The sequence below is a fragment of the Dendrobates tinctorius genome, unplaced genomic scaffold (assembly GCF_039654945.1).
Source record: "Dendrobates tinctorius isolate UK_male_01 unplaced genomic scaffold, ASM3965494v1 ptg000456l, whole genome shotgun sequence".
In the NCBI taxonomy this organism is placed as follows: Eukaryota; Metazoa; Chordata; class Amphibia; order Anura; family Dendrobatidae; genus Dendrobates; species Dendrobates tinctorius.
The window spans coordinates 1,413,554-1,433,907 of record NW_027362118.1 but is presented as its reverse complement, the minus strand read 5'-3'; positions in this window follow the sequence as shown (position 1 = coordinate 1,433,907).

Here is a 20,354-nt window from a genome sequence, read left to right as displayed (position 1 = left end):
ACACAGTATATAGTCTGAGGTCGCCCAATATGAGGCTAGTTTTCTGACTGTTTCGGATAACATGATACATGATTTCCGGGTTTTCTTCGCCTAGTTCCGCTTGAATATAGTTCAATATTAAATAGTCTCCTGATGAATGAATGAATCCAATGAATATTCATTTCTCTTAAGTAGCGGCACACGTGACCGCCGGCGGCAGCAGCAGGAAGCCAGTGGCTGACACTGCGCGCTACTGAAGAGCAATGAATAATCACCGCTATCTCCAATGAACAGTCCCGGTAAGTACTCCGGCAGCTGTGCTCTGCTTATGAGCAACGCATGATGTCCCTGCCATGTGCTGCTTACAAGCATGAGGCTGTGTGCCCAAGTTGCATTTTTTAAGCGTTTCTGCCTCGGCGGAAAAACTTAAAAAACGCTATAAAAACGCATTCCCATGCAATCCTATGGGAATCACCAATTGCTGTGCCCATGCCGCATATTTTTTCTCTACGGAATCACATCGCGGTAAAATCCGCAGCATGTCCATTAATTTTGTGGAATCGCGGCAATTGCGCCACCATAGGATTGCACTGAAACGCTCACTTTACGCATGTGGCTATGCCCACCATGCGTAAAGTGAGCGCTTCATGTGCGGATGGTACCCAGGGTCTGGAGGAAAGGAGACTCTCCTCCATGCCCTGGGTACCATATTCCTGTGAAAAATAGAAGTAAAATAAAAAATCGGGATATACTTACCCTCTGTCAGCCCCCGGAGTCCTCCCGGCCCTCAGCGGCGTGCCAGCAAGTTCCGTTCCCAGGGATGCATTGCACAAATGACCTTTGCAACATCACGGTGACATGACCGCTACGTCATCAGACATCATTCGCGCAATGCATCCCTGGGAACGGAAGTTGCTAGCAGCATCACTAAGGACCGAGAGGACTATGGGGGCCGACAGAGGGTAAGTATATCTCTATTTTTTTAAAATTATTTACTGAACGGTAAACCACTGGGTAAATCTGACATGGAGAAGGACTTGGGGATCCTAGTTAATGATAAATTTACCTGGAGCAGCCAGTGCCAGGCAGCGGCTGCCAAGGCAAACAGGATCATGGGGTGCATTAAAAGAGGTCTGGATACACATGATGAGAGCATTATACTGCCTCTGTACAAATCTCTGGTTAGACCGCACATGGAGTACTGTGTACAGTTTTGGGCACCGGTGCTCATGAAGGATATAATGGAACTAGAGCAGGTACAAAGGAGGGCAACAAAATTAATAAAGGGGATGGGGTAACTACAATACCCTGAGAGATTAGCAAAATTAGGATTATTTAGTCTAGAAAAAAGACGACTGAGGGGCGATCTAATAACCATGTATAAGTATATAAGGGGACAATACAAATATCTCTCCGAGGATCTGTTTATACCAAGGAAGGTGACGGTCACAAGGGGGCATTCTCTGCATCTGGAGGAGAGAAAAGGTTTTTCCACCAACATAGAAGAGGATTCTTTACTGTTAGGGCAGTGAGAATCTCGAATTCCCTGCCTGAGGAGGTGGTGATGGCAAACTCAGTCGAAGGGTTCAAGAGAGACCTGGATGTCTCCCTGGAGCATAACAATATTGTATCTTACAGTTATTAGGTTCTGTAGAAGGACGTAGATCTGGGGATTTATTCTGACAGAATTTTATAGGCTGAACTGGATGGACTAATGCCTTTTTCTGGCCTTACTAACTATATTACTATGTTACTATGTTCTCCACCCAGAGTCTCAAGATACATTTCTTAGCTGCCAGCAGAGCAATATGTACAGCATCGGGAGCAGAACAATATGTATGGCATCGGGAGCAGAACAATATGTGCGGCATCGGGAGCAGAACAATATGTACGGCATCGGGAGCAGAACAATGTGTACGGCATCGGGAGCAGAACAATATGTACGGCATCGGGAGCAGAACAATATGTACGGCATCGGGAGCAGAACAATATGTACAGCATCGGGAGCAGAACAATATGTACGGCATCGGGAGCAGAACAATATGTACGGCATCGGGAGCAGAGCAATATGTACGGCATCGGGAGCAGAACAATATGTGCGGCATTGGAAGCAGAACAATATGTACGGCATCGGGAGCAGAACAATATGTACGGCATCGGGAGCAGAACAATATGTACGGCATCGGGAGCAGAACAATATGTGCGGCATCGGGAGCAGAACGATATGTACGGCATCGGGAGAGGAACAATATGTACGGCATCGGGAACAGAACAATATGTACGGCATCGGGAGCAGAACAATATGTACGGCATCGGGAGCAGAACAATATGTACGGCATCGGGAGCAGAACAATATGTACGGCATCGGGAGCAGAACAATATGTACGGCATCGGGAGCAGAACAATATGTACGGCATCGGGAGCAGAACAATATGTACGGCATCGGGAGCAAAACAATATGTACGGCATCGGGAGCAGAACAATATGTACGGCATCGGGAGCAGAACAATATGTACGGCATCGGGAGCAGAACAATATGTACGGCATCGGGAGCAGAACAATATGTACGGCATCGGGAGCAGAACAATATGTACGGCATCGGGAGCAAAACAATATGTACGGCATCGGGAGCAGAACAATATGTACGGCATCGGGAGCAGAACAATATGTACGGCATCGGGAGCAGAACAATATGTACGGCATCGGGAGCAGAACAATATGTACGGCATCGGGAGCAAAACAATATGTACGGCATCGGGAGCAGAACAATATGTACGGCATCGGGAGCAGAACAATATGTACGGCATCGGGAGCAGAACAATATGTACGGCATCGGGAGCAGAACAATATGTACGGCATCGGGAGCAAAACAATATGTACGGCATCGGGAGCAGAACAATATGTACGGCATCGGGAGCAGAACAATATGTACGGCATCGGGAGCAGAACAATATGTACGGCATCGGGAGCAGAACAATATGTACGGCATCGGGAGCAGAACAATATGTACGGCATCGGGAGCAGAACAATATGTACGGCATCGGAAGCAGAACAATATGTACGGCATCGGGAGCAGAACAATATGTACGGCATCGGGAGCAGAACAATATGTGCGGCATCGGGAGCAGAACAATACGTGCGGCATCGGGAGCAGAACAATACGTGCGGCATCGGGAGCAGAACAATACGTGCGGCATCGGGAGCAGAACAATACGTACGGCATCGGGAGCAGAACAATACGTACGGCATCGGGAGCAGAACAATATGTACGGCATCGGGAGCAGAACAATATGTACGGCATCGGGAGCAGAACAATATGTATGGCATCGGAAGCAGAACAATATGTACGGCATCGGGAGCAGAACAATATGTACGGCATCGGGAGCAGAACAATATGTATGGCATCGGGAGCAGAACAATATGTGCGGCATCGGGAGCAGAACAATATGTACGGCATCGGAAGCAGAACAATATGTACGGCATCGGGAGCAGAACAATATGTACGGCATCGGGAGCAGAACAATATGTACGGCATCGGCAGCAGAACAATATGTACAGCATCGGGAGCAGAACAATATGTACGGCATCGGGAGCAGAACAATATGTACGGCATCGGGAGCAGAACAATATGTACGGCATCGGGAGCAGAACAATATGTACGGCATCGGGAGCAGAACAATATGTACGGCATCGGAAGCAGAACAATATGTACGGCATCGGGAGCAGAACAATATGTACGGCATCGGGAGCAGAACAATATGTTCGGCATCGGGAGCAGAACAATATGTTCGGCATCGGGAGCAGAACAATATGTGCGGCATCGGGAGCAGAACAATATGTACGGCATCGGGAGCAGAACAATATGTACGGCATCGGGAGCAGAACAATATGTATGGCATCGGGAGCAGAACAATATGTATGGCATCGGGAGCAGAACAATATGTGCGGCATCGGGAGCAGAACAATATGTACGGCATCGGAAGCAGAACAATATGTACGGCATCGGGAGCAGAACAATATGTACGGCATCGGGAGCAGAACAATATGTACGGCATCGGGAGCAGAACAATATGTATCGCATCGGGAGCAGAACAATATGTACGGCATCGGGAGCAGAACAATATGTATGGCATCGGGAGCAGAACAATATGTATGGCATCGGGAGCAGAACAATATGTACGGCATCGGGAGCAGAACAATATGTACGGCATCGGAAGCAGAACAATATGTACGGCATCGGGAGCAGAACAATATGTACGGCATCGGGAGCAGAACAATATGTTCGGCATCGGGAGCAGAACAATATGTGCGGCATCGGGAGCAGAACAATATGTACGGCATCGGGAGCAGAACAATATGTACGGCATCGGGAACAGAACAATATGTACGGCATCGGGAGCAGAACAATATGTGCGGCATCGGGAGAAGAACAATATGTACGGCATCGGGAGCAGAACAATATGTACGGCATCGGGAGCACTGTATATGTTATTATTTGATTCACCTATCAGGCTAATGAAATGAATATCACATGCCTGTACATTTTTGGGTATCCCACCCTTCCAGATTCTCTGCGTGTATTTAATTACCTCGGCCCAGAATCTTTGAATAATTGGACATTTCCTCAAACCATGTAATAAATTGGCCCTGTGTAGACTACATTTTGGCAACTAGTAAGATAGTGAGCAGGTGCACAATTGTAGGTAAGATTAACCCTAGAACGCATAACCATAGAAATCTACACTTTCACATATCTGGGGCCTTTTAGGCCTGTGTGCAAATAACATGGAATAACTCAAATAAAAATATTTTTCAAAGTTTATTTGAAAATTGCAAAGTAAGGATGCATTCCCACTAGCGCTGGGGTCCGCCAGGAGGGGATCCGTAATGGATCTGACCTCCTGGTGACCCCAGCTAAAGCTGGCGGAATCCTGGCATTCCAGAAGCCTTAACTGGAGTTACCAGAAGGTCAGATCCATTACGGATCCCCTCCTGGCAGACCCCAGCGCCAGTGGGAATGCAGCCTAAATTGTGAATATTTCAAAACATTATAATTATGCGCAAAAAATAACAAAAAAGTAAGTACACGGGCTTAAAACACCCAATATATGCATTCTATATAATTCTTTATAATAACAATTTTTTTGGTCTAAATGTTTTTTATATAAAAGTTGTAGTACAAATGGTGCAGGAATATTTCTGTTCAAACTTTCCTTTTCAACTTTACTGATGACCCCAACAATTTTCACATGTTATCTGTTCGGAAGAATGTTCCTTGCAGACATTTTGTCCACAAGTAGTACAGACACGCTCTTATTTCCTTTCCTTCTTTGCTGGACAAATATAACAACGCTTTCTTTTTTTTTCTCTTGACTCTGGATGTTCCTGAAAATGTATACCACATCGGCTCATAGCTTCCGTAGATTGCCTTGGCAAGCATTTCTTGTTGCTTCGCTCCATCATGGTAGGCATTAAAAGTTCATAGCAAAGTTCCGTCAAGAATAGACGTCTCTTATCCTTCCTGTTGTCATGGAATTCTAGATGAGTTTCACTATAAACAATATAGGTGTTGAGGGCTGACACACCAAGCATAATGTAAAAAATGACTACAGGCCAACATTTTGTCTGCCTCTTGCACGAAAACTCTCCAATCATTTCGTCCTTCTTGTCGTTGTAGTCCAACTTTGGTGCATTCTGACCTGTGTCTTAAGTCTCTGTCTCAGTTTGTAATACTGTGTGAAGATGTCTTTTTAACACTGTTTTGTACCAGTAAAGCAAGATTTATACCTAGTTCTTGTTATATTTATGGATTTTTTGCTCCATTTTTTCTTGTGTGTTTTAGTTATTTGGGAGCTCCATAGGGAATTATTCCCCATTTATATCCTGGGGTCACACCAGTATTTATTGCCATAGAGAATATATATTCTGTACTTGGGATCAAGTTATTTATTTTCCCCTAAAGGCAAGAAGTTGCACTGTCACTAGAATGGTAAGGCTTTGTACAGTTCTTGATAAAAAGATTCCAGATGTAGCTAATAGGGGCTAATTTACAGTATCTGTTTCCAACCTCACAGGACGAGTTCTCTTATCAACAAAACGAAGGCTTCTCCGAATATTCTCAAATCTATGGACTGACATTGTAGCTTTATAGTGGGGATCTGAAAAAGGGTCCAGGAATAATTCTCTGATTGGAAGGAACATTGTACGGTTTTGTACACCCTGCCAGAAGAGTAAGGGCAACATAAGCATACAGTTCCTCTTTTGTTATATTTTTCCATGTTTTTTTTCTTCCTGAAGCGATACGTTTTCCTTCAAAGTTAGTACACAAAACTACCTCATCTACAATATCATCTGAAAAAAATGTACAGAAAACATCTCTTTTGGGCAAGAATTGTGGAATTCCTACAGCTCCTTGAGCAACTCTTGCAATATTATGTGATGGGTTGCCTCCAAGAACCCCAGCAGTACTGTTCCAAAAAACATTAGTTTGGGATGCTCTATTTATACGTTCTGCTGGATCCACTACTTCTTCATCATCTGTAGAATCACTGGACGATGAAGTAGAGACATTATCTGGTGGCATGTACTCTTCATCAGACAAAGAAAGTTCACTGTTTTCATCACTTTCAAAAATGATTGCTTCAATTTCTTGGTCAGTCAAACCCCTGGATGTAGACTGCGCCATTGTAACATTAGATGTCAGTAAACTAAAATGAAAAAAAATAATGATTACAATTTACAATTAGGGTTGTACACTCTTTGTTAGCGTGTGTGCTAAGGGTAAAGTGCAGACCCCTCCTCTCACCTTCAGCAGGTTACCACTTTCTTTTAGGTGCAGTAGAAGCCTCTGGATTTTTGTATCTCAGAAAGTTTCTTTTTCCTGAAACAAGAAAGCTGACGCCTTCCTCCAAAGTCTCTTCAGCAAGTAGCACACAATGAACAGGATGTTGTCTGTCCTCCTGCTCCTGTGTGTTCAGGACCTGTGATGACATCGGAGACGCATGACTTTGTGAGGGAGCCTCCTTCCCAAGATCACATGACCATGTAGTCAGGCAGAATACACACTCTTCACAGCAACAGCAGAGTCATAAAGACTGAGCTATAAAAAAATACAAAGTTGTCAGGAACACCGCACTGAACTTGCTCACGAGCCAGTGCGTATGTCCTGAGTAAAGCAAACAGTGCTCAAAGATACCTGTGGAGCAGGCAGCAGTCAAGTAGATGTGTACTTCATAGCCGCAGGACCTGAAGCACGTGACTGCTAGGGGCGTGGCCTAAACTCCACAGAGCTAGGAGCTGCAAGATAACCCCTAGCAGGGTAACTGCGAGACAAAGTTACCAGGGGGCATAGACAGGGAGAATAGTCAAGACTAGAGTTGAGCGAAATGGGTCGAAAAATTTAAAAAGTCGCCGACTTTTGGCAAAGTTGTGTTACATGAAACGAAACCCGACCCTAGGATGAGGTCGGCCACGAGGTCGGCGACTTAAGGGCCAAAGTCGCATTTCAAAAGTTTGTTTTGCGCTCTTTTTCAGCCAATCAGGATCCACGGACACTGTGGGCAACGTGATGACATAGGCAGGGGTCACCACCATCTTTCAGAAGGGCATGCAAGTGATTGGCTTGCTTTGGTGGGTGTTACAGGGGGTATAAAAGGGCGTGCACGCCGACCGCCATGTTACTCATGCTGATCTCAGAATAGGGAGAGCTGCTGCTGATGATTTTGTAGGCAGAGCGTTAGGCAGGGAAGAAGACACCAAAAACTGCTTCTGCTGCTAGCGATTTTGCCTGTACAACACACCAGTCACTGTGTGTGCAGTGCACGTGGAGGCTATATTTTGCTGGATCAGCGGTGTTGGTTGTTAGGCTGCCTTCTAAGGCTTCCTGACAGCTGCATTGCTGTTTACCCACTGCTCTGCAATCTGCTTTTTTAAAAGCAATCCCAATTTTTTTTTTGTCCTGGTGAGGTACTGAGCGTGCATTTTTTCACACCATACAGTGGTGTACACTCCTCACACAGTACCATGTAACAGCTGTTATCACAGCCACAGTGAAGCTATCTGTGTGTCACTCTGTAAGGATAAGTCGAGGACATGTTCCGTTCTTACAGACCTGCACCTTCTAGTTTTGTCGAGCTTTCAAACAGTTAAATATATTTGCTGTTTGATCACATTCAAAACTATAGAGAGACAGTGTGTGTCAGTCCGTATACTTAAAAAACACGGAGCTTGACAATTTTATGTACACCGGACAGCCGTGTACATGCACGCTCCTCTCTCAGTACCGTGTAACGGCTGTTATCACGGCCACAGTGAAGCTGTGTGTCGCTCTGTAAGGATAAGTCGAGGACATGTTCCATTCTTACAGACCTGCACCTTCTAGTTTTGTCTAGTTTTCAAGCAGAAAATTTATTTGCTGTTTGATCACATTCAAAACTATAGAGAGACAGCGTGTGTCAGTCCGTATGCTTAAAAAACACGGAGCTTGACAATTTTACGTACACCGGACAGCCGTGTACGTGCACGCTCCTCTCTCAGTACCGTGTAACGGCTGTTATCACGGCCACAGTGAAGCTATCTGTGTGTCGCTCTGTAAGGATAAGTCGAGGACTTGTTCCGTTCTTACAGACCTACACTCTAGGGAGATTCCTATTCTGCCCAATTCTATATACACCTTGTAGTTTCTCATACACTAGCCAATTTCTGCCTGTGACATAGCGCTGTGATATTCACTGGGCCTCACACAATCCAAAAGTGTCCAGTGTCCACAAGTGTGTGCTGAAATTCAAAATCTCCGTTATCCTCTAGTCACATTTTTCACACCTGCGACATCAAGCCTGTGACATAGCGCTGTGATATTCAGTGGGCCTCACACAATCCAAAAGTGTCCAGTGTCCACAAGTGTGTGCAGAAATTCAAAATCTCCGTTATCCTCTAGTCACATTTTTCACACCTGCGACATCGAGCCTGTGACATAGCGCTGTGATATTCAGTGGGCCTCACACAATCCAAAAGTGTCCAGTGTCCACAAGTGTGTGCAGAAATTCAAAATCTCCGTTATCCTCTAGTGACATTTTTCACACCTGCGACATCGAGCCTGTGACATAGCGCTGTGATATTCAGTGGGCCTCACACAATCCAAAAGTGTCCAGTGTCCACAAGTGTGTGCAGAAATTCAAAATCTCCGTTATCCTCTAGTGACATTTTTCACACCTGCGACATCGAGCCTGTGACATAGCGATGTGATATTCAGTGGGCCTCACACAATCCAAAAGTGTCCAGTGTCCACAAGTGTGTGCAGAAATTCAAAATCTCCGTTATCCTCTAGTGACATTTTTCACACCTGCAACATCGAGCCTGTGACATAGCGCTGTGATATTCAGTGGGCCTCACACAATCCACAATCTAAAAGTGTCCAGTGTCCACAAGTGTGTGCAGAAATTCAAAATCTCCGTTATCCTCTAGTGACATTTTTCACACCTGCGACATCGAGCCTGTGACATAGCGCTGTGATATTCAGTGGGCCTCACACAATCCAAAAGTGTCCAGTGTCCACAAGTGTGTGCAGAAATTCAAAATCTCCGTTATCCTCTAGTGACATTTTTCACACCTGCAACATCGAGCCTGTGACATTCAGTGGGCCTCACACAATCCACAATCTAAAAGTGTCCAGTGTCCACAAGTGTGTGCAGAAATTCAAAATCTCAGTTATCCTCTAGTGACATTTTTCACACCTGCGACATCGAGCCTGTGACATAGCGCTGTGATATTCAGTGGGCCTCACACAATCCAAAAGTGCCCAGTGTCCACAAGTAACATAGTAACATAGTTATTAAGGTTGAAGGGAGACTTTAAGTCCATCTAGTTCAACCCATATCCTATCCTAACTTGCCCTAACATGTTGTGTGAAGAAATTCAAAATCTCCCCTGTCCTATAGACACCTTGTACCTTGTTTTACATTACTATATAGTTTGTTGGATTTTATCTACATTTCTACCAAAAATGGGGAAGGCTGGTGGAAGAGGCCGTGGAATTGGGCGGGGGTTGGCAGCTGGTAATGATGGTGTTGGTGGTGGATCTGATGGTAGTGGCAAAAGCAAAATAGGACCGAATGCAGGAGGTGTTAAGCCTGCGTCATCATCTGGCTCCACAAGGCCTCGAAGGCTTAGTTTTCTAGGAGTTGGCAAACCGCTTTTAAAGCCAGAGCTTTAGGAAAAAGTTTTGTCTTACATTGCTGACTCAGCCTCCAGCTCTATCGCCTCCTCTTCTGAAGTTGTAAAAAATAAAAGCACTGAGTCGTCATTGGAGGCTCATGTTCATGAACCACACCTTTCCTTGTATCCTTCACCCCAACCAAGATTGAAGGATGACGCAGGCCATACTAATGATTACTCCATGGAGCTGTTTTCACATACCATGCCTGGATTATCAAGTGAAATGGTGAATTACCCAGGCCAATATGAATCTGACATGGAGTGCACTGGTGCACAGCCACTGATAGATGATTCTGCTGGTACATTCACTCAGAGCACTACATTGTCCTCGCAGTGTACAGAGCCAGATTCTGACCCTGATGAGACTCAGGTGCCCCTTCCCGCACACTATACCACCATACACGGTGACACAGAGTTAGGTGCACATGACATTGAAGAGGAGGTGATGGATGACCCAGTTGTTGACCCAGATTGGCATCCATTGGGGGAAGAGGGTGCTGCTTCCAATAGCTCAGATGAGGAGGAGGAGCATCCACAGCAGACATCGACATCGCAACAGCTGTTATCTGGCAGGCCCAGATCACTCCAAAGACAGGTTCCAAAAATCAAAAGAGTTGCTGGACAGCTTGTCCATAGGGTCAAAATATCACAGCGTGCTAGGGCGCAAAATGTCTGCCAAAGTAGGAAGAGTGCAGTGTGGCACTTTTTTGAACAATATCCTCATGATCAGGCCAAGGTTATCTGTAAGAAGGGCGCAAAGACCCTTAGCCGAGGGAAAAATCTGAAAAATTTGAATACCAGTTGCATGCTTAGACATTTAACCAGCATGCACTTGCAAGCGTGGACACAACACCAAACCTCAAGTACCACATGTGCAACTGATCACAAAGAAGGTAGTCAGCAACGCTACATTGTTTCCCCCACTGTAAGCCCACCGGTTAGCACAGCAGCAAATGTTGAGGTGTCGTTGCAAGGCCACAGCAGTCAGGGAATCCCACTGTTATATCAACAAAAGACTGAATCTAGGCCATCAGAAAGAACACCAACTCCATAACCATCATCAACCCTCTCTCAGTCCGCCCTGTCCACCGCTACTTCCACCATATGCAGCTCTCAAGTCCAGCTCACCCTCCCAGACACTACGAGTAGGTCAAGAAAGTACTCAGTCTCTCATCCGCGTACACTGGGTTTGAACGCCCACATTGCCAAACTAATCTCGTTAGAGATGATGCCCTATCGGTTGGTGGAAAGCGCAGCTTTCCGCAAACTCATGGCCTATGCAGTACCATGCTATGACCTACCCAGTCGCCACTTCTTCTCTCGCAAAGCCATCCCAGCCCTCCACCATCATGTGAAAGACCGCATTGTCCATGCACTCAAGCAGTCAGTGAGTGGAAAGGTGCACCTCACAACTGATGCATGGTCCAGTCGGCATGGCCAGGGCCGTTACGTGTCCATCACTGCGCACTGGGTTAATGTGGTGGATGCAGGGCCCACAGGGGACAGCGGTGGTGGGACAGTGCTGCCTAGCCCACGGTATAGGAAACAGTTGACTGTAGGCGTTCGGCCCTCCTCCTCCTCCAGAAGCGAAAGCTCGTCCACAGAGCGCAGTCGTACGAGCACTCCATCTGCAGCTGCTACTGTTACACACGAGGTGTCCCCCCTATCGAGCAGCTAGTGGAAAGCGTCAGCAGGCTGTGTTGCAGATGATGTGTTTGGGCGACAGACACACCGCCAAGGTGCTGGCCTAGTACTTCCAGCGACAAGCTGAGTCATGGCTGGGCAGTGTACATCTTGAGGCAGGCAAGGTAGTTAGTGATAACGGCCGTAATTTTGTGGCAGCCATAGCCCTTTCAAAACTCAGCCACATACCTTGCTTGGCTCACACCTTGAACCTGGTGGTGCAGTGCTTCCTCAATAATTATCCGGAGTTAACAGCCCTGCTCCAGAAGGTGCGAAGACTGTGAGCACACATCCGCCGGTCGCCTGTACACTCCATTCGTATGCAGAAGCTGCAGCGATTGCTCCACCTTCCCAACCACCGCCTCATTATCGACATTGCAACAAGGTGGAACTCCACCCTGCACATGGTTGAGCGGCTGTGCGAGCAGAGGCAGGCCATAATGCATTTGTGGGAGGATACACGGCCAGGCACTTTGAGAGCAGACATGGAGTTGACAGGTGTGCAGTGGTCGAAGCTGAAAGACCTCTGTAAAGCCCTTCAGTGTTTTGAGGAACGCACATGGCTGGTAAGCGCAGATGATGCCATCCTAAGCATGAGCATCCCACTTATGCGTCTGCTCATGCAAACTTTGACGCATCTTAAGGAGCAGGCGTCTGCAGCCAATGTTGATGAGGAGGAAGAGGTGGAGGGAATCCTTGATGACATTCAGCCATTGTCTGCTCAGGGACCTCTCCTGGACGAGATGGAGGAAGAAGAGGAGGAGGAGGATGATGATGGGGATGATTACTTAGGGGAGGAGAATGCATCTCGTGGGGCAAGTGAAAATGTTGGCGTGGCAAGGTCTGGTACAGGGTTTGTGCGTGACTGGAGGGATATGGATTTGCCAGAAAGTGCTCCTCCACCCAGCACTCGCAGTGCATCATTGACACTGGGAACATTGGCCCACATGTCAGATTATGCCTTGCAGATCCTAAAAAGGACCCACGCATTGCCAAAATGATGAACGATGACGACTACTGGTTGGCCAGCATCCTGGATCCACGCTATAAAGGCAAATTACAAAACATCATGCCACAGGAGAACCTTGACCTAATATTGGCTACTAAACAAGCAACTCTGGTTTCATGACAATGTTGTGGACTGATTTTTCACGGACCGCTCACACAACTGTTAATACAGCATCGATGGAATGTGACAGGAGACAGCAGTTGTCAACTATGGTTAACAACTACTTTTCCTCCCATATCGATGTTCTCCCGCACAGGTCATTCCCCTTTGACTATTGGGCCGCTAAACTGGACACCTGGCCTGAATTGGCACAATATGCCTTACAGGAGCTCGCTTGCCCAGCTGCAAGTGTGCTATCGGAAAGAGTCTTCAGTGCAGCTGGATCAATCCTGACAGAAAAAAGGACCCGTCTGTCAACCCAAAATGTGGATGATCTAACCTTCATTAAAATGAACAATGCATGGGTTTCCAAGGATTTTGTCCCACCTTCCCTTGATGACACATAGGTTGCCAGAAAAATGGCTTGCTTTGGTCCTCCTCCTATTCCGCGAACTTGACCTATTTCGCCTTTTGCAGAAGCTGAATGACCCACATCTACATATGCCACTTTGTAAACCTCCCTAAGTGGGCGCCCCCCCATGGCTGGGGTCACCACCTAGCGCACAAAACCGTGCGAGTGCCGTTGCCCTGGACAGGTGGGTAGGCCGACTCTTGGGCGCGGGCACTGGCATAGGGTCCCTCATAGTGCAATCAAGTGTCTCTGACAGTGGTGGTGCACACCCGCCGTCAGACACACCGCCGTACTATGAGGGGCCCAGTGCCAGTACCGACGCCCACGAGTGTGCCCCCCTTGCTTGGGCAGGGCCCCAGCATTTGCAATGTTTACCTCTCCCTGCTCCTCCGCTGTGTAGTCTGGGCTGTCAAATCCTTCACTGGGACTGCCACTACAAATTGATTGAACTGAACGATGATGGTTAAGATGTAGCTATGCCCTGTCCTGCTGGCCGGGCTCTAGCTCCAGATGATCAGTGGCTTCCATTTCTTATGGACGTCGACTCACAATTACATGCAGTGGTGGTTTATCATCAGCTTTCACAGTTTTCCTACTCACAAACATGTGACATTCCGGCGCACATTTCAAAATGTGCCCTCTCATGCCAATCAAATAGAATCGCCTACGGCCTGTGGCTTCTGTCTTTTGCACTCCAAAGATACGTGACAGATCATGATAGCCAGTCAGCACCATGTTTACATCGCTCCCTGTGATAAAAATTGGATTGAGATGAGTAACAGTAATGGAATCAACGGAAGTGCGATACAGCAAGACTTTATTCACAAAAAAAATGTTTTCACTGTCTCAACACACAAATTAATTGAGGGTCAGCATCGCCAATGAGAATTGTGACAGAAGTTTTTCCCGTGAATAATAATTCCTAGATTTCTGCAATCAATAGCCTTTATGTCACTAATTGTATGCATCTCATTTCCTATTGCGGAGAGGCTGGACTGTATTACTGAGACAGAAATATATATGAAGATTTAAAAATAACACCAAAAGTATATAGTTGTGTATGCCTCAGATGCATTTCCTTTTTTCCACTTTTTAGATTGCTGTGTAATCCATACTGAGAACACGGAGATTTTACATGTTTAAACTATGCTATATATACCTGCTATCCAGTGATAAAGTACCCTTTCTCAACTTTGTACTATCTGGTCAAATCCATACTGGGCCTGAGAACATCTGAGTCTGCCTCCTGATCTATAGACATATATTTTTAATGTGTAAACTAGGCTACATATATACGTGTTATCCGGTGAAACTGTACCCTTTATCAACTTTCTACAATGTTGTTGAATCCATACTGGGCCTGAGAACGGCTGCCGAGCTGTTAAGCACGCTACAGCACCTGTGGTTTGGACACGTAATTTTTTCAGGAATGACGGTTAGGCCTAACTCCGGAATTGCGGTTGACCTGAACTTACTGGGAAATCATTGTTCGCGGGGAATAATCTGAATCCCAGATCCCCATCACTAACGGAGTTCAGCAGGTTATCTGCACCTGTAAGCGACAAAAGCTGGTCCTTTCAGTGTAGCGTGCATGCAGCCCCAGACATGTACTGGAATGCTAGACCTGTTATTGCTCGATCTCACGTGCCACAGCCTCGCGTATCCCTCTAGTAAGCTTGACGCGTACCGCGGGGCCATGCCGGAGTCTCGGTCGTTAACGGAATAAAGCTGAGAAATCGCTAGCACAACTACAAACGGACATACCACACCACACACAGAATCAACAAAGCTTGCAATCTGTCCATCTTTTCTGTAGCTTGTATGGTAGTGGTTTCCCGGGTACAGTCCAATTAAGCCACAGGCTCCACTCCTGGTGGTGCCCTTTTGGACATTCCTTTAAGCTTCAGCTTTGCAATCATACTGCCCCCGGAAACCAAAAACTTTGCCTTCAGGGACGCTGTTTGGAGGTTCGTGGGAATAACGCCACCCGATCAGCAGTCGGCATATGGATCGCCCTCCCAGGGCTGTGGGGTACTCGGTACCGGGCCGGTGTCAGTGGGATGTGTCACAGCAGCGGTGACCCGGACGGTGGCCCTGGGCTCCCATGTAAATGGCGTGGTATAATGGTAAAGAGTTTATATAGATAGTTTGACGCCACCTGTGGTGTTTGGCAACATAGATGTTAGGCCGACGCTGCATGCAGATCCTCTGGGACTGATGGTGTTGTGCAGCAAAGATGGTGAAGCTCCCCACAGGTGGAGCTGGAGTCCCAGGGAAGTGTAGATGTAGTGATGGGGAAAGGCACAGGTGGTGTAGGTGCTGGTACCCAGATGTAGCGGTACTGGAATAACTGTAGGACACCAGAGCGTGCAGTTCCAAAGCTTTACTCACAGTCTGCAGGTTACACAGATGCCTGCCTCCGTGCTGTGTCCTCCGGGTCAGGACCACTGCCAACCTCCGGGACCAGAATGAAAAGCTCCCTTCCAACACTCCGCCAACATGTACCTTCCTGAACGTCTCCTTTCTAGCGCTTGTGGGGGAAGCACTCACAGGACCGTGGTTCACTGAAACGCCTCCTGTCTAACAGATGTTCCTCAGACTTTACTTGTATGGCAGACAGCTTTAGCCTTTAACTTCTGCCTCGCACACGTCGATGCTGGGGCCTCCGAGCCTTAGTTGGGTACAGAGCATTTATAGCTGCTACTTCCCCCGGTTTCTGCTGCAGGAACGTCAGTGTCCCTACAAACTCGGAGACCGGAATCCGGACCATGCGCTCCAGCTAGGAGTGAGCCTTAACTCTGCTCATCCTCCAGCTCCCCTTCTCACGTCCACACACTTCCCCTTCCCTGCACAGAGTGCCATAACTTACCTCCTCCCGACCACAGAGAGCAACTCCTCAGCAGTCAGGTTCAGAGGTCTCCCTGCTGGCCTGGAGTGGGAAATGTGTTGTGTGTTGGTTTCACTGCTAGAGAGATCCTTCGTTGCTCCCAAGCTTGACAACACACTCCCTAGGAGGAAGGCAATGCCACAGTGGCGACCGTACTCTTGGGGACGCCACAAGTGCACTGAGGCCCAGCCACTGCTGGATGATGCTGCTGGTACACTGACCCAGACCACTACATTCCCCTAGACCACTACATTCCCCTCGCACTCTACACAGCCAGAATCTGACCCAGAGGAAACTCAGGTTCCCCTTCCCGCATACTATATCACCTTACACGGTGACAAAGAGGAAGGTGCAGATGAAAGTGCAGGTTCCTTGAGCAGGTGGGGGGCATACTCATGGGCGATGGCACTGGCACAGGGCACCGCATAGTACGCAAAAGTGTCTCTGCCGGTGGGAGGGCCTAAACAGCCAAGCGCAGTGAGATGGAAGATGGGGACGACAAGGAGTTCAGAGTAGTGCAGGGATTCCCTAGCAAGGAGACTTATGTAATTGTTTTCAATGTTGGGACAGCAATTTTTTGGGAGCACTATACTCTGGTGAATGATATATGGGGCCCACCATACACTGGAGCATTCCAAAGGTGGACATCAGACACTGGAGCAGCATTTACAGGGCCCATTATACACTAGAGCAGTAGAAATGGGGCCCATTATATATAGAGCATTATTTGGGCAAATAAGACAGTGGAGCTTCATCCATTGGGACCAACATATACTGTAGCATTATGTGGAGCTCATCATATACGGTTTGAAACATTATATGGGAATAATGATTCCGTATAGAGAAATATATGGGCCTCATTACTCTGTATAGCGCACTAAGCGCTGGCCATAATACTGTATGGAGTTATATACTGTCCGTTTTTGGAGGTATTGGAGAATTTAAAATGGATATCAGTCTTGAGATGTAAGAAGTGAAGTATTTTTCATTGTACTATACTGCTATTTCTCTGCCGTATCGGAGCATCATGAGTTGTGGTATGTGTTAAAGGGGCGCTCTTTGGCCCTGGGCCCATGAAAACCTGGAGCCAGCCCTCCCCCCCACAACTGTAGCCAAATAACCCCCATTTTTCAGTGCGTAACTAGCATTATGAGGTTAATTAAGGTTGACAAGCTTCAGTAACAAGAATTTATGCTTTTGGCATTCAAATGGGCACTGTTGGTGTGTTTCCTGTCCTCCTCTCACTGCCGACTTTAATTCTCCATTGACTTACATTGGGTTTCGTGTTTCGGCACGACCCCGACTTTTCCCTATAGTCGGCCGATTTTGCTCGACCCGACTTTTGGAAAAGTCGGGTTTCATGAAACGAAACTCGACCCTAAAAAACCAAAAGTCGCTCAACACTAGTCAAGACGTAGCCAATGAGTCACACACAGAGATAGCTGCAAAGGTACAAGAGGGGCGAGCAGAGAGTAGTCAGGTCACAGGCAATGAGTCATACACAGAGATAATAACGCAGTACAAAATCAACAGGCAAACTCACATCGGGAAACAGAACCGGGTCAGAACCAAATAAACAAGCTATAGCAACAAACAGGCACACAGGGGTCAGCACACTAGGCCAAAGGCAAAAGTATAACTGGCAGGGATTGAAGCTTCCCAGGGGTTTAAGAAGCTCTCCCAGAACCAGAAAGAGGCCACAATCATTAACCCCAGGTCTGCAGGTCAAAACCTGCACCGAGCTCCAGACATTAACCCCAGGAGTGCAGCTCAAAAACCTGCACTGGGATCATGACAGTACCCCCCTCTCAACGGGGGGCCTCTGGACCCCCAGGCTTCCCCGGGTACTTGGCATGGAAAGCCCGAACCAGGTGATCTGCATGTACCGAGCGAGCAGGGACCCATGAGCACTCCTCTGGTCCATATCAATTCCAGTGGACCAGGTACTGCAATGACCAGCGCCCCCGCCAAGAGTCCACAATATGTCCGACCTCATACTCCAATTGACCCTCCACCAGCACTGGAGGAACAACAGACTCAGAGTTCTCTTTGACCGATCCTGCGGGTTTCAACAGAGATTTATGGAACACATTAGATATTTTTAAGGAGGCGGGGAGACGCAACCTATATGCCACTGGGTTGACTATCTCCATAATCTCGTACAGACCAATGAACTTTGGTCCCAACTTTGCTGATGGTACCTTTAAGTTGATGTTACGTGTGGAGAGCCAGACCTTCTCTCCCACCTGAAACATGTCTGCCGAGGCTCTCTTTTTGTCAGCAAAATATTTGTATCTCCCCTGGGCCCGAGAGATATTACGCCGGACTTCCGCCCAGAGGTTTTTTAACCGTTGAATGGACCCCTCTGCCCCTGGACAACCGAAATCCACCTGAGAAAACTCCCCAAAATGCGGATTAAACCCATAGTTAATCAGGAATGGGGACATGTTGATGGACTGACTCACCCGGTTGTTAAAAGCGAATTCAGCCAACGATAACGCATCACACCAATCCTCCTGTCTGGCGGAGGTCAGACACCTGAGAATTTGTTCCAGGGATTGATTGGTGCGTTCTGTCTGACCATTACTCTCCGGGTGATATGCCGACGAGTAGGAGAGTGAGATGCCCAATTTCATACAGAACGACCTCCAAAATTTGGCCACAAACTGCACACCTCTGTCAGACACAACATTCAGGGGTACCCCATGCAATCGGACCACATGCTGCACAAACAACCTTGACAATGTTTCTGCTGAAGGTAATGCTGCCAAGGGAATGAAATGGGCCTTTATAGAAAACCTATCCACCACCACCCAGATCACGGTATTGCCCGTGGAAGGTGGAAGGCCCGTAATAAAATCCATGGAAAGATGAGTCCATGGCCTATCAGGAACCGGTAAAGGTATGAGTTCCCCAGCCGTTCGGTTATGCGAGCTTTTGGAATGGGCACACATGCCACAAGCAGAAACAAATTCCTTGACATCGGACCTTAATGAAGGCCACCAAAAACCCCTGGCTACTGCCTCTCTAGTGGCCGTGATACCTGGATGAGCACTCAGCCTAGACTCATGAAACTCCTGCAGAAGTCTAGGCTGCAATGAATCTGGAACAAACAGTTTATCCCCTGGCCTGGTTGCCGGAGCTAGGACCTGAGCCCTTAGAATTTCTTGTTCCAACTCAGTTGAGACCCCTGCCACTACCACCCCTGGGGGAAGAATGGAGGACGGCGGCTCAGGGGGAGACACTGGATCAAAACTTCTGGACAGGGCATCCACTTTATCATTTTTGGACCCCGGTAGAAAAGTAATGGAGAACTGAAATCGCGAAAAAAAAGTGACCAACGGGCTTGTCTAGGAGTAAGCCTCTTAGCAGATTCAAGGTATGCCAAATTTTTGTGATCCGTGACAACCGTGATAGGGTGAGCCGCCCCTTCCAAAAAGTGCCTCCATTCCTCAAACGCCAGCTTGACTGCAAGAAGTTCCCTATTGCCTACATCATAGTTTTTCTCAGCTGAAGAGAACTTCTTGGAGAAGGCACAGGGTTTGCGATTGGTAAGGGTGGCTGGACCAGCACAGCCCCCACCCCCACTTCAGAAGCATCCACCTCCACAATGAATAGTTTGGACGGGTCAGGTTGTACCAACAACGGGGCAGACATGAAACATTTCTTAATCGCTGAGAAGGATTCCTTAGCGAGTACAGACCAATTCTTTACATCAGCACCCTTCTGGGTAAGATCCGTGAGTGGTTTATCCACTTGTGAGAAACCTTTAATGAATCTCCGGTAATAGTTCGCAAATCCTAAGAAGCGCTGGAGCGCCTTGAGATCTCGAGGCTGAACCCAGTCAGCGATCTCCAGCACCTTCTTAGGATCCATACAAAACCCCTCACAGGACACAATCAACCACAAAAAAGACAGCTCCTGTACAAAAAACGAACATTTTTCCAATTTAGCGAACAATTGGTTCTCCCTGAGTCTCTGGAGAACTGTCTTTAGATGTTGCAAGTGAGATTGACTGTCCGGGGAATACACCAAAATGTCATCCAAACAAATAATAACAAAATGGCCTATCA